Source organism: Sorex fumeus, unplaced genomic scaffold (genome assembly GCF_029834395.1).
Source record: "Sorex fumeus unplaced genomic scaffold, SorFum_2.1 ptg000044l, whole genome shotgun sequence".
NCBI classification, from domain to species: domain Eukaryota; kingdom Metazoa; phylum Chordata; class Mammalia; order Eulipotyphla; family Soricidae; genus Sorex; species Sorex fumeus.
In genome coordinates, this window is record NW_026606101.1 from 31,264,268 (window position 1) to 31,279,921 (window position 15,654).

Consider the following 15,654-nt stretch of genomic DNA (forward strand, 5'->3'; position numbering starts at 1 on the left):
CCTGGGGTCTCTCCATAGCAACAGGCTTCTTTTTAAATAACAACTGCATGTTTTTGAGTTTATTTCCTTTTCCCCTCATTCCACCTCCCAAGCATTTAAAAAATTATATCCTGCATTTCTGTGTTCAGTAAACACAAATAGTGAGTATTTCTGTATTCAGTAAACACAAATCAAACCTGACCCCTAGCTTCTCTAAATCTCCTTTAGTGAAAGAGAACAATATAACTGTTTATCTCAGTCTCTATACCTAATTCACAAATCCCTGGAGCAGGAGAGGCGCCATCAGTCCTGCAGGACAAAGGAGATTCTTAGGAATGCCGCTTAAATTGATCAATGCTCAACAAGTGATTCTGATATGTATATCTGTAACTAACTTGGTGTATTTCCCTCTAATCAGATTCTGATTCATATTTCTTATCAATGGTTCCTTTACAATATCTGAATCAGTTTCATCATAAACTAATCTGAGGGATACAGAGGAAATCAAGGGTTGGAGCTTATGCTCAAAAAACTGCCTGGGCTGAAGTGATAGCACAGTGGATGGGGCGTTTGCCTTGCATGCAGCCAACCCAGATTCAATTCCCAACATCCCATATAGTCCCCTGAGCACCGCCAGGAGTAATTCCTGAGTGCAGAGGCAGGAGTATTGTGCATTGGCGGGTGTGACGACCCCCCCCCCCAAAAAAAAAGACTGCTGATATGGAATCTCAATCAAGAGATATGAAACTCAAGACATTTCTTAGACTTTTCTAAGAAGGGCCAGTGCTGTGAATTAACTTCTTAACCAATACTATTGACTTTCCTCTTTTGGGGGGGGGCTGGTGCATAGAGTGTGAGTATATATGCAGCAGTGCTCAGAGTCTCCTGCTGATGTTGCTCAGACAGACCATGCAGTGAAGGATCAGGGGTCCTAACATGCTGGAACTCTTCTTTGAACCACCTCCTTAACCCTTGACTTCCTACTTTTTGGTTATGGCCAACCAAACACTAATTCACAAACCTTAAATAGCTTTATTAAGCAGTGGTAAAAAACAACAAACGCATGAATTTATCTTTTGAAAGAACTTTGCAAGCTGTAGTTTCTTCCTTCAAAATAACTTAAGATACTCAATGGGCAAGTCTCTCCTACTGCACAAAATTGTAAGTTCCTTCCCAAATTTAAAATAATCAATAATTTAATTTAAATCCCCTAAAGCCCTGTGGCTACTCAGTTGACATTTTGTATCTTTTGTTTTCATGATCTCTGAAGACAAGTTAAAAATTGAAGCTTAAACCATAAAAATGCATAGTCAGTGCTTGATGCTGAGTGTCATCTTTATCATCTGTGTTAGGCCAAGGATTCTTCTTTTGAACCTAGTCATTTGTTGAATGTTTGCCTCATGGAAAGGCATCTATGATGTTAGATTGTAATTTTCCTAGAGAACCAATTCTGGGTGTTTTCTCTAATGCAATTAGCATGATATAGGTTCCTAGAAAACAGCTAACCATAGGACTAAATAATAAACCTCAACATCATGAGAACCATCGCTATAAACTAAGTCACTTTCTAGTAAAGCTTCTCTCCCTCTGGGGCTATTGTGATTTCATCTCCCATTCAATGAAATTGTACAGGTACAGTGGAAAGCACTGTATCAGAACATGATGGCTTATTTGACCATAAACCCATTTGACTTCATTCATCTGCATACAGTTTGTAATTAAAACAAAAACCAAAACAAACCGACAAACACCAATAGAGTGAGCAAAGAAGGAAAAGGACCATCTCTGGATTATGTTACAGAGCCCTCCCCAAACCTCCAGAGGGAGGGGTAAGGAGCTTGCTTCATTAGCCCTAATGATAATTACACTCACTTTCAAAGAGGCTTTTATCCCCATGCTTGAAGTGCTCTATAAACATTAATTAATTTAAGCTCTGAGTAACCCAGTGTCATTATGTCTTTTGTAAAAAAAAAAAAAGAGAGAGAGAGAGAGAGCGAGAGAGAAAACAGAAGTTCAGGGAAGTTAAGTGATTTAACTAGGTTCATTCAGCCAGCCTGCCCAGAGCTGTGAACAAAATCAAGTTTGATTGACAGTCTTCAAAGCTAGTCACAAGCAAGGAGGGAGGGCAGAGAAGATGCAGCAAAGTGGCAAATGAAAACAAAGGCCTGGACTTAACTGAAATCACAGCAAACCAGTAGAATACAACTGATTGAACAAATGCAAAAAAGATAACTGTGCCCACACCCCAACATTTTTTTTTAACACAGAGCTTTGCAAAGTGCTAGCAAATCACCTTAAGTGCCTCGCTCACCTAAGGACCCTGACTCAGCTGGAGGCCAGTGAGGCCTGAGTCACATCTACCAATTCTAATTTTCCTAGACAATTGAATGCTACTGAGGGGATGCTGCTGACCAAAGGTCACATGTTTAATAATTCCCTGCCTCATATTTTTATTGTGCATTTTTACCATTTCTCATACTGTACTAATGGTTTTTCATACCATGTATTTCATATGCCCTCTTTAAAATTGTTGTGTGGAGGATTAAGGATGTGGTTAAATAGTAAAGCACTCGCCTTGCTTTCATGGTACCTGGGCTTGATCACTGGCATGACAATAAGTGAATGAATGAATAAATAAATAAAATGTTTCATGCGTGACTGGGAGAGAGCATAGTGATAAGGGTGTCTATCTAGTATGTATCACATGGTCCTTTGAACATTGCTGGGTGCAGCCCTGGAGAACTCCAACTACTCCAGGAAATAGCCCTGGAAGCCCCCGTATGTTCAGGGTATCTGAGGAATCTCCAGTAATGAAGGTCTTCAACAGCATTGTATCTTCTGGGGCCTTAAATTGAAAAACCAGTCTTTGTCAAAGAAGAAATCTGAATGGCTGAAAGGCACATGAGAAAATGCTCTACATCACTAATCATCAGGGAGATGCAGATCAAAATAACAATGAGCTTCCGGTGCATTCATCTGGGGAACATAAAGTAACAAAATGGGAGACTAACACCCAGGAGTGGCCAAGATTAGTACCAGGAATTTTGCTCCATGACTTGGAGGCCAGCCACACGTGCTAGGGGAAAAGGAAGCTCAGATAGAGAAGGGAGCACCAAATAAAGGGTGTTGGGAGGATCCTCCCAGGATGGGAGAGGCATGCTGAAAGTAGACTATAGACCAAACATGATTGCCGCTCAATGCCTCTCTTTTAAACCACAGGACCCAAAAGGAGAGAGAGAGAACAAAAGGGAATGCCCTGCCACAGAGGCAGGGTGGGATGGGGGTACGGGGAGTGAGTGGGATGCTGGGACCTGTTGTGTTAGAGGATGGGCGCTGATGGAGGGATGGGTATTTGATCATCGTATAACTGAAACCCAAGAACAAAAATTTGTAAGTCTCTAACTGTACCTCATGGTGTTTCACTAATAAATAAATTAATTAATTAAAAAAATAAAACAATGAGATATCATCTCACACCACAAAGACTGGCCCACATCCAAAAGAACAAAAGCAACTGATGTTGGCTCCGATGTGAGGAGAAAGGGACTCTCCTTCACTGCTGGTGGGAATGCCGACTGGTTCAGCCCTCTTGGAAAAGAGTATGGATGATTCTCAAAAAATTAGAAACTAAGCTCCCATTTGATCCAGCGATACCACTCCTGGGAATACATCCCAGAGAAGCAAAAAAGTATAGTCAAATGACATCTGCACTTGCATGTTCATTGTTGCACTCTATCACTGTATCACTGTCATCCTGTTGTTTATTGATTTCCTTGAGCAGGCAACAGTAACGTCTCCTTCATCCTAGCCCTGAGATTTTAGAAAGTGCCACATTCGAGGCTCTTTCAGGGTGAGGGGAATGAGACCCATCATTGTTACTGGGTTTTGGCATATCGAATATGCCATGGGGAGTTTGCCAGACTCTGCCATGTGGACAGGATACTCTAGGTAGCCTGCCGGGTTCACAATAGCCAAAATTTGGAAAAAATCCAAGTGCCCAACAACAGATGACTGATTAAAGAAACTGGTACATCTACACAATGGAATACTATGCAGCCATGACTAAGTCATGACATTTGCATACAAGTGGTTCTACATGGAAAGTATCATGCTAAGTGAAATGAGTCATAAAGAGAAGGACAAACAGAAAGACTGATTCATGTCAGGAATATAAAGTAACAGAATGGGAGATGAACACCCAAAAATAGTTGAGATAAGTACCAGGATAAGTACCAATGGCTTGGAAGCTGGCAGCAGATGCTGGGGGTAAAGACAGCTTAGATAGAGAAGGGAACACCAGGTAAAGGGTGTTTGGAGGATTTGCTCAGGATGTGAGGTGCATGCTGAAAGTAGACTATAGACCAAACATGATGGCCATTCAATACCTCTAATGCAAAACACAACACCCAAAAGGAAAGAGAGATCAAAAGGGAATGCCCTGCCACAAAGGAGGGGCAGGGTGGGAGGGGATGGGGTGGGGGAGTGGGATGGCTACTGGGTTCATTGGTGGTGGACAATGAGCACTGGTGAAGGAATGGGTACTCGATCATTGTATAACTGAAACCCAAGCATGAAAGTTTGTAAATCTACAACTGTACCTCATGGTGTTTCATTAATTAAAAAAAAGAAAGAAAGAAAAAACAGTCTGGCTGTTCCAAGCTCACTCTGAAGCCCCTTTCAGGTCAGAAATTAAAGATTGTAAATCTAGAGAGATAGTACCAGATGTAAGACGCTTGCCTTGCCTGTGGCCAATCCAGGTTTAAATCACCAGCAAGCACGCTGTCCCCTAAACACCATCAGAAGTCACTCCTGAGCACAGAGCCAGGAGCTGCCCTGTGCATTCAGTGTGAAGCCCCAAAAGCTAAATAAGCATAAAATTAACATAATTAAAAATAAAATTATTGTATGATGTTTACAGACAAAAATAAAATCTTTGTACGGTGTTTACAGATGAAACAAAGAGAACATAAGTGTTTGGTTCTAATTTTCGTGGAGACCTACATCTGGTAATCCACAGCTCTATCAATTTAGCAATCATTGTCACCACTCTAGAATGTTCAGAGCTCCCATTTTTGTACATCCAGGTTTCATAGAATATACCCAAGTAAGGTCAAAACAAAACCATGATTTTGGTTAACTTCTAAAATGAGAGCTGAATTGCTTCTTTATGCCTTTCAACTGAAGACAATGAAGCTATCACCAACCCCACTCATTTCACCGTGGCCTTCTTTGGAATGTGGAGGCCAAGGAGCGACACATTGTGCTACAAACATCAGGTTGGAATCTAGGTCACCAGCCTTTGATCCCATCACAGAGTGCCAGCTGGTCCTTTGAGCAGCTCTGTGTTGGCTCTTCCTACAAAATACACTAAAGGAATTTTATTGCATGATATTTATTATATTACATTAGGATATTTTTACCTCGTTTGGTATTTCTCACCACGTCCTTAAGGACAAAACACTAATTACCAAAGAGAATTTTAAAAAGAAGCATAAGATGTAAATGTGTAGTGTTTGACAAAGGGAAAGAGCCTGGTCAGGTTGCTAGAAACAAACCATTAAACTGTGTTTAAACAAGCCTGATCTAGGAAGATGAGTAGAAAGAAATTTACTTAGTTACTTGGAGTTTTCCGTTTTTCCTTATGTAAGATAAACATCTGGAAATTGGGGAACATTTGAGTAAACAACTCATATTTTTGGTTTTTATTATAGATATATTTAATGACTTTAATAGAGGGCATAAATATCTACAATACATGCTGTAGACAGAGCCTGGCAAGATCCCTGTGGCATATTCAATATGCCAAACACAGTAACAACAAGTCTCACAATGGAGACGTTACTGGTGCCCGCTCAAGCAAATCAATGAACAACTGGAGGACAGTGCTATACAGTGCTATAGACTTACATGCTGTAAGTCTCCTCAGGAATAATAAAATTTTTCTGGTTCTGGGAAAAGTTCATATTTCACTTTGTAATCACATTTAGTAAAGGAAGACTTTAGAGTGGCAGCAGAAAACAGGAAGGGCCAGTAAAGATAGAGCCACCAGGAAATCCAGAGACAGATTATGAAAACAGAAGACTCTGAGGTGAGACTTCAGTGGTGACAAGTGCTAGTGGGGCTCCTGGAACATCTGGCTAAAGTCAAGAAAAGACACAAAGGTAGGGAGAGGTACACAACAATACTGTGATATAAATATTCTTATCTGTCAAGAAAGGGAATGGCAAAATGAATGCTATTTTTGTAGGATAACAATTGATTTGTCCTTTCTCCCTTGCCACAAGGAGCTTAGGTTTATCAGGTTGCACCCATCACAGTGCTCCCGAGTCACTCCTATTCCTTTGTATACAATCTCTCGTGCTCCCGAATTTGGAACCAGACCATGATGTGAGCTTAGAGCCCGCCCCCCCACACTGGCACCCACGCCCCCCAACTCAGGAGCCCTACCCCCTTTGCTCTTGGGAGCGAGAGGGCAAAAGGAGAGAATCCTGAGATGCTCCCCCCTCCCTGCCCTCAATGGCAAGTGAGCCACGCAAGGCCACGCCACGCCACACCACACACGGCCCGGAGCCTCCGTCCCGGGCTCTGCAGCTGCCCTCTCCCCACGGCTACTGGCTGGCTCAGACCACGCCACTGACTTGCTGGGACCACAGCCACTGGCTTGCTCAGATGTGGGTCGTGTGCTGGTCGGCACTGGGGGCTGCAGGGCTTCCAGCTGAGTGAGGAGGTCGGGAACATGAGGGCGCTGCTCGGAGTCCACGGTCATCCTCGAGTCCAGCAGCTGCTGCATCGCTGCTGAGTACCTGGGGCTCTGTGGGATGATGAGCTTATTCTGTACAGCCAGGGCCACACTGTCCCCCTTCTGGAACACCATGTCATAGGGCCCTTCACCGTACATCAAAGGGTAGAGCACGCAGCCTAAGGACCAGACATCGATGACTCAGTGGATCTGCACAGTGAAGAGCTCGGGGGCCGGTAGGAGATGGTGAACTGCTGGGCTGCCCAGTCCTGCGGGGCCAGAGCCTGGCGAGAGCCCTCCACATGGATGCGAGCTTGATTCATGGAGCCCAAATCCATTAAAACGGGCTGTCCCTCCTCCTCGAGCAAGATATTGGTGGGCTTCAGGTCTCTGTGGGCATAACCCTTGGCATGAATGGCCTCGAGGCCTCTGCAGATGCCCAGCAGCAGCTGGAGGATTTGGTCTTCAGTCAAGAAACTGCCTTTGTCCTTCAGCCTTTCGATCTCTTCAAGAGCATCCCTCTCTTGAAGAAATCGAGCAGTAGCCAAGCCTCCTGCTTGGAGCCCCGCTCCTTCACACAGTAAGCCAAGAGGTGAAGGATGTTGGGGTGATAGAAGAAGGGGATGCATGTCCGCTTCCTCCTGGCCCTGCTGCTCGTGACACAGGATTTGCTTCAGGGCGTAGAAGTGTCCAACATGCAAACCCTCCACTAGGTCCACATAGCTGAACCCGCTCTCCTCCAGTTTCTGGATGAAGAGGTAGCACTTGTTGTGAAAGTTCCCCAAGAATAGACACACAGCCCGTGGCCCACAGCGGCACAGTCATCCTCCTCCAGGGCGGTCTAGGGCTGCCAACTGGCTCGTCCAGGGAGAGCTGCTCTGACAGGCAGAGGGTCCAAGAGAACATTCTGGCTCGCACTGTGATGGGTGCAACCTGATAAACTGAAGCTCCTTGTGGCAAGGGAGAAAGGACAAATCGGTTGTTATCCTTCAATTTTCATTTGCATTTTATAGCATTTTATATCAAAATATAGTTCTGGGTGTGTCCAAACTTTTTCATTCAATACATTTTACTGGGCATTTACCATGTACCTTGCACTATGCTAGGCATATTCTTAGAAAATGAGATAAACATGGACCCTGAGCTCATGCAGTTTACACTCTACCTGATGAACCAGACAAAAGGCATAAATTAGTCATTATTAAACACAGGAGATGAAAATGCAGTTAATGAATGAAATACAGGCTAGTGGTGAAGCCAAAAAGAAGATAAGCATCTATTTGATATAGATGATCAAAGAAGAGCGCTCTCAAGAGGTGTTATTTTGGTTGAAATCTGAATGAAAGAATGTGGATTGCCTTCGAGGGACAGAGAAACAGGGATAGAATCTAGACCAGTGTTTTTCCAGTGGGGTCACATAGATATGTAAAGGGACCCACATGAGAAAATCTCATAAATGCATAAATGAGGGGCCACAGTAAGAGACAGGGGGACACTTGGAAGAGGTTTGAGAAACAGTTATCTAGGCAGCAAAACCATTTATGGAAAGACTGTAAAAGATGGTCTCAAAAACCATCAAATATATAAATTTGAATACAGAAATTTAAAAATCAAGGGGAAAACTGCACAAAGGGTGTGATGCCTCCAGTAGGTCAACCTGTACCCATGGGGCGAGTGCATCAGCAGCCTGATGGGGCCATCAGACTTCCTGATACATCCAAATTGCCACTGCTCCTCTGACTGGAATCCAACAACTCAGGACCAAGTTTCCCAAGATATTAAAATGGAAAAAATTAAAGATATGGAAGCCACACCCACAAACCACCTCCAGCTCAGCTATACAAGCTCATTTATCGGCCTTGCTTCAGAGACCCATAAATAAATTTCAAAAGAGATCAAAAGCCTCAGTTAATCTCAGACCCACGCAAGGGTAAATCAGGAGGTGGATGAGCCTGGTGCCTGCCCAAGCAGAGCCCTGAGCAGCCACTTGCTTCCATAATCCAAAATCACCATCATGTCCCAGACCAGACTCCACCATCTCAGTATGGACCTCACAGAGATATAATCTCCTGAAAATTCAGTAAGCAGGTTTTGTACTGAAAGCTCCATGCTCTCTTGGGGCTGGGATGGGCTACTGCCCTTCACCTCCCTGTACTTCTGGGAGTGGAAGCCTCAGCAGTCATGCCACACCCAAAAGCTGCCACCCAATTTAAAAAGCTACTCTGGCCTTACCTTCCCAATAAAATTACTGAACTCCCTGAGCAAAGATGATGACCCCTTAGTACCTGTATTGCAAACCATAATGCACAAAATGAGAAAGAAGAAAAGTGCCTGCCATAGAGGGAGGCTGGGATGGGAGGTAGGGTGTTGGGGGATTGATAAGTGAACAGTTGGAGTTGAGTTCAAATGAATAGTTTGTAGCTATTCATATCTGCTTGGTGCTATTAACATTGATTTGTTGGGTCAGCACCTTCTTATGCCATCAACTGTTTATCATGTAAGATGATGATGTATTTTAGGTCCTATAGAAAGTTCAATTCATGCCTCAAGACTGGATAAAGATAAACCATAGTAATAAGCCTGTTTAATGAGCTTACAGTGTCTTCTCTCTGATAATTCCCTTAACTGTACATTTTCACTTTTAACCATATATTTAAGTGCTAAATAGTCAAAGGTTGTGAGATTTTTTGTAAAATTTTATAAAATGCATTTGTTCCTCTTGTACGACCCAATATTTTTCCTTAAAATAATAAATTGATATAATTAGATCCACAAAAATTTGTATAAGACAGTAAAAAAATGTGTGGACTCTTTTGGATGATTCTTTAAAAAAATTGGGCTGGAGTGATAATACGGGGGCTTAGGCACTTATCTCACATGAGACCAACTCCACTGGATGCCCAGCATCACCAGGAATCATTTCTAAGCACAGAACCAAGAGTAAGCCCTAAGTACTACGGGTGTAGCCCAAAACCAATGAAATAAATAAGAGAGTGTAATTAAGATAATTTGTGTGCAATAGTAAGCATGGTCTGGGTGTTCAGATACCACGCCTTAACGTCACCAAAATGCCAAATATTCTCCACTAATTTAAATGATAGATTTTGAAGCTTCTACCTACTCTGCCTCCTCTTCCACTTTCCCTTTGCTTTCCCAGAGCCTACTGTCTAACTCACGCTTTCATCTCTAGGCCTACCACAGTCAGCAATATGATAATAAATATTGAATGACAAGTTGGGGTGGGGGATGTAATTGGAAATGTGTATTTGATTGGGAGTATTTGTTAATTTTACATTATAAGTATTCCCTTTATGTATAGTTTTAATCAGTATCCTTAAGATCACTGAACACAGCAGTGGGAATGAAATGCAAAAACTACACTGTAGTTTTTCTGGTAATTATTCATGTCTGTTTTAGTTACATAGTAGAAATACTATATGATGATATAGTATATATTTCTCATACACTTGTTTAATGTCATATAGTACTTCTACCATGTAACTACAGCAAACATGAATAAATACTAGAGTATAGATAATCATAACATGGGAAATAGTGAAAACTGTCAATTTTAAGTGATGTCTTTGCTTTTAACATAATGCATTTAATAGCATATAAATGTACTTTATTTTAAAAGTTTATTGGTGAAGGGTTGTGGGGAGGAAGATGATACACTTTGTTGATTGAGATTGTGTGGTTTACAGTTTTGTTAATAATAGTTCCTCAGGTACATAATTTCAACACCACACCCAACATCAGTGTACCCATCTTCCTCCACCAATGGCCCCAGAGCCTCTTCCATTTAACTGCTGCCTCCCTGCCTCTGTCCTCTGAATAGTATAGATCAGTTCTCCCTTTATGTTGCCTCTGGTCTTTTGTTACCACCTTGGTTTTTATCTTTAAGTCCCACATAAGATCATTCCATATCTATCTCTTTCCTTCTAAATGACTTTACTCTCAGCATTATAATAGTTCTTAATAATGTTTGTGTTTAAGAATTGAGCATTTGGGGCTGAAGCAATAGCGGGTAGAGCATTTGCCTTGCACGCTGCCCGACTCAGGTTCAATTCCCAGCATCCCATATAGTCCCCTGAGCACGACGAGGAGTAATTCCTGAGTGCATGAACCAAGAGTAACCCCTGTGCATGACTGGGTGTGACCCAAAAAGCAAAATAAAAAAGAAAGAAAAAGAATTGAGCATTCATATGACCCAACAATCCTACTTCTGGCCACCTATCTCAAGAGCCAGTAAAAGACATTTGCATTGCTATGTTCATTGCAGCACTATTCACTTCAGGCAAAATGTGGAAACCAAAATAAGTGTGGGAACAACCAAAGTGTTCAAGAAAAGATGACAATTAAAGAAACTGTGGTACATATGCACAATGGAATGCTACTTGACCATAAGAAAAGACAAAATCTTGCAAGTAGTCATGGACAGAACTGGAGCATTATCTTGTTGAGTGAAGTCAGCCAGGGGAGAGAAATAAACATAGAGAACAATATCTCTCATATGTGGGCTTTAAAGAAGCATAGTAAGAAAATAACAAATGGCCAACTGGGAGGGGGGGGGGAAGAATATCCAAGAAATAATCTCCAGGGGCTGGAGTGACAACACAGTAGGGCTTTTGCCTTGCATGCAACTGACCCAGGTTGAATTTCCAGCATCCCATATGGTTCTCTGAACACCGCCAGGAGTAATTCCTGAGTGCAGAGCCAGGAGTAACCCCTGTACATCGCTGGGTGTGACCCAAAAGACACACACAATAAAGAATCTACAGAACTGAGTTTAGTTTATGGCAGGGAGATGGTACAGGGGTGGGGGTAGGATTGGGGACCCCTGAGACAATGGTGGAGGGAAAAGGGAGCTCTTGGAGGAGTGATGTTAGGATGTTGTGTGCATGAAACTTCATTAACAGTATTGTAAATCACAGTGACTAATACTAATTTTTTAAGTAACTCACAAAATTCCAAAAATTTAGTGTATAGCTTCATCAGTCAATATTTCTTTTTCTAATATATCATTGATGATTCACTATAACCAACAATAGATACTAATAAATGTGTTGAATTTATTTGTATATTAAAGTTGAAAAATATCTGTCACCTCACCCTTCATAATCTTAATAGGGTTTATGTTTCTTATCAGAACATTCACTAATAAGTAATGGCCAGCATTAGCTGCATGCTCACTCACTGACAGAAAGTGAATTGAAATTTGTTGTATGCTAGTATCAGTTCTAGATTCTTCATTGACGCAATAGATGCAACAACAATAGATGCAATATAAGTTGATACTTTTATAATAGAAATTTTATAAGGAAAATTGAAGCATGGAGTGTTGATAGTTTGATAATATAACAATTTGAGCCCTTTCTATAAAGTTAAAATAAATAAAAATGAAATAAAATAATACTTCAGCCATTTCATGATGACACTTGTTCTAATATATTATCAATTTTCTATGCATACTTCTTGCTGTTAGCTGGTTAAACTTCATATATTATTCAGATATTAAGGGTTTTTCTCATTTTCCTTTCACTTGAAATAATGGTCTATTTTAATAGAACATTTCCTTTAGAAAAATAAAATTAAGTTATAGGTAGTAATAATGTGATAAAACAATCATTTAATTTCATTAATGTGGTCAACTGTTGCATTTTAATTAGCAATACTTTATTAAACATTTTAATAATAATGAATGATTGCCTCTCATGATACAAATTATAGAGATTAAAGTCATACAGTTTATATGTTTATAAAAACCACAAGTTCTATTATGTGGAAAACGAAGAAGGTAATTTATATTGTCAGCTCATGTCTTTGGACTAGAGAGATGAGGCAAAGGTTCAGACTAAGAAATGTACAATAAACAAAAACAATAACAAAAAAGGGTAAGATCACTTAAAATAATCACTTCTTAAAATAATTTCTGACCAAATTTCCTAAATCCATTTTGAAATGACAATAAATTTGCTTCTTGGGGGAGAAAAATGCATTTACTCAAGTACTTGTCACACTGGCTAATACCAAATATTGTTTTTCAAAATCATTCCACAAAAATCCTAATCATGCCATAAGAACTTTCAGAATTCTCATGAATATAGTAACTCAAATAATTATTACTCAAGTATTCATATGTTTAAAGACAGACTTGATCAGTTTTTTGAATACTGCTTGGTTTTGAATTTCAAGAGTTTTGATTTTTTTTTTATGTAGGTGTACTGCTATTTATTCAGCCACTGATTAGCTGATTGAATTGGGCATGAACTCCACCTTACTTTTCTTTTTTTCATAATTTTATTTATTTATTTATTTTCTTCTTATATTTATTTATTGAATCACTTTGGGAAAAGTTACTAAGCTTTCAGGTTTAAGTCTCAGTCATACAATGATCAAACACCTCTCCCTTCACCAGTACTCATTTTTCACCACCAAGAATCCCAATATAACACCCCTCCCACCCCTCCCAATGCTTGTGAGGCAAATGATTTCCACTTAACTCTTCTCTACATTGATTACATTCATCATTTCAACAAAAGATGCGCCATTATTGTTTAGAATTCCCCCCCCCCCCAAAATCAGAATTGCTGAAAAGGCTTTGTGAAATAATTCGTTTTCTATAGCTGGTTATGAGAATCATATAATCTCACGTGGCTACAGTAGTGGCCTCGCAATTTTGTATTTCTGCAAAGAGCCAGATAATTGTGAGATTGGTCTCTGTGCATCTGGTGTTATGGCTATGCCGGAGAGCCACTCGTGGGGGGCAACTTGTGACCTCGGTAGGGTGTGAAGGACGAGCTGGTACCGTCCCCCTTCCCATGAGAATTCAGTTGCCCTGTCACTGCCAGCTCATACCTGGCCTTCCAGTAAGTTCTGAGGTGGTGGCCACCTTGCTGCCAGGTGGAAAAAGGCAGAAGGGAGCAACACCCTTTCCCTCCCGGGGAGGCATAGCGCTGTAGTTTAACACATGGTCCATTCACTGTTCTGCCACAAACTGCCAGGCTCTGGATTAAGTCCTTTTGCCTCTGGATCCATGGCCGTGCCGGAGAGCTGCTTGTGGGGGGCAATTTGTGACCTCAGTAGGGTGTGAAGGATGAGTCGGTACCACCCTCCTTCCCATGAGACTGCAGTTGCCCCGTCACCACCAGCTCATACCTGGTTTTCTAATAAGCTCTTAGGCGGCGACCATCTTGTATGCGGTCCAGATGCATTTCTGCCAAAAGCTGCTGGGTTTTGAGATTTGTTTCTGAGTCTCTGGAATCATGTCCGTTAATTAGCTTGATCAGGAGCCAGAGAGCCCGTTTGAAGGTGGCGACTTGAGGTCTCGCTGGGATGGGGAGGAAAGGGTCGATTCCACACCCATCTGGTGAGGTCCCACGTGTCTCAACACTGCAGGCCCAAACCTGACTGTCCAGTGGCCTCTGGAAGATGGTGGGCACCGGGGCTGCCAAGGGGAACAGGCTAAGGCATGAAACCTATTCCCACCCAGAGTGGCTCAGCGCCAGTAACCTACTGCAGAAACAGTATGCATTTCTGCCAAAAGCCTTTGGGTTCCTAGATTCGTTTCTGAGTCTCTGGAATCATGGCCGTTAAGCAGTTCGATCAGGAACCAGAGAGGTCATGCCTTCAATTATATAGCTGAGCCAGAGGTGGTTTGTGGGTGTGTCTCCCACATACCTAACTTTGGGTGTTTACTTTCTTCCTAAACTTTGCCCCGAGTTTTTGGGGTCTGGCCAAAGGGACAGCAGCAATTTTGGGGTATCTGAAAGTCGACGGTGCCATCAGGCTGCTGATGCACTCGCCTCACAGGTACAGATTGACCTGCTGGCAGCACCATACCCCTCAAGAGTTTTAATTTTGAGAACTACTTTTAGTTCCAAGACTCAAACAACTTCATTGCTTTCACACTAGAATTCACACCTTTGAAAAATAAGGAATGACATATACTCTCCTCAGAAGACTGAGTTGTTCTGCCTGTCTAAGCCACTTTTATTCAATTAGTTTGCATCTTCAGCTCACAATTATTACACACTATTTCTGAGATCCCGTGGAGTTTTTAAGAGCCCATTTTGTTCACCGTTGTAAATATATTTCTTCCCTTAGGCACGGAGAGAAAGAGATCATGCAAGAGATTTCAGGAACAAAGTCTAGAAGGGAGTGAAGCCATACATTCATTCTGACCACTCTTTAACTAGCCATTCTTGGTCAAAATATAGACACCAACCCCCCTTGTCAAGTTAAGATATGTAATATTTCTTTGTATTCAAGAAAATATAAAATATTATTTGATAAATACACTCCACATAATGGTACTATCATGCAATATGTTTTGTATCTATAGCCATGGAATAAACTCACATATCAGAATAGATAATGAAATAAAAATAATAATACATCAAACTTTTATTTTTGTGGCATTATTGCTTAGAAATATTATTTAAAACTAAGTCAAGCAAATGATTAGGTTAAAATAGTGTATGTAGATGTGGCAATTTATAAACTTGAGTTATAGATTTAAACTCAAATCAGAGTGCATCAGCAGCCTGATGGCGCCTTCAGACTTCCAGATACCCCAAAATTTCTGCTGTGCCTTTGGCCAGACCCAAAAAACTTGGGGCCAAGTTTTCCAAGAAAGTAAACGACCAAAAGTTAGGTCTGTAGGAGACACACCCAGAAACCACCTCCAGCTCAGCTATATAATTGGAGGCATGGCCTATGTGGTTCCTGATGGGACTGCTTAATGATCCCAGGGACTCAGAGACAAATTTCAGAATCCAGCAGTCTTTGGCAGAGATGCGTCTGGTCCCCGCAATGAGTTACTGCCACCAAGCCACCCCAGGGGGGAAAGGGTGTTGTTTCTCCTTCTGCTTCCCCTTGGCGGCTCAGTGGCTGCCATCCTCCAGAGGCCATTGGACAGTCAGGTTTGGGCCTGC

At 41.6% G+C, this 15,654-nt stretch overlaps 1 pseudogene; it reads right to left on the minus strand.

Annotated features, from left to right (window-relative positions):
* Nucleotides 1-203: 203 nt before the first annotated feature.
* The window catches only part of LOC130030371 (serine/threonine-protein kinase 16-like), a 29,951-nt pseudogene continuing 14,500 nt past the window's right edge, over nt 204-15,654 (minus strand).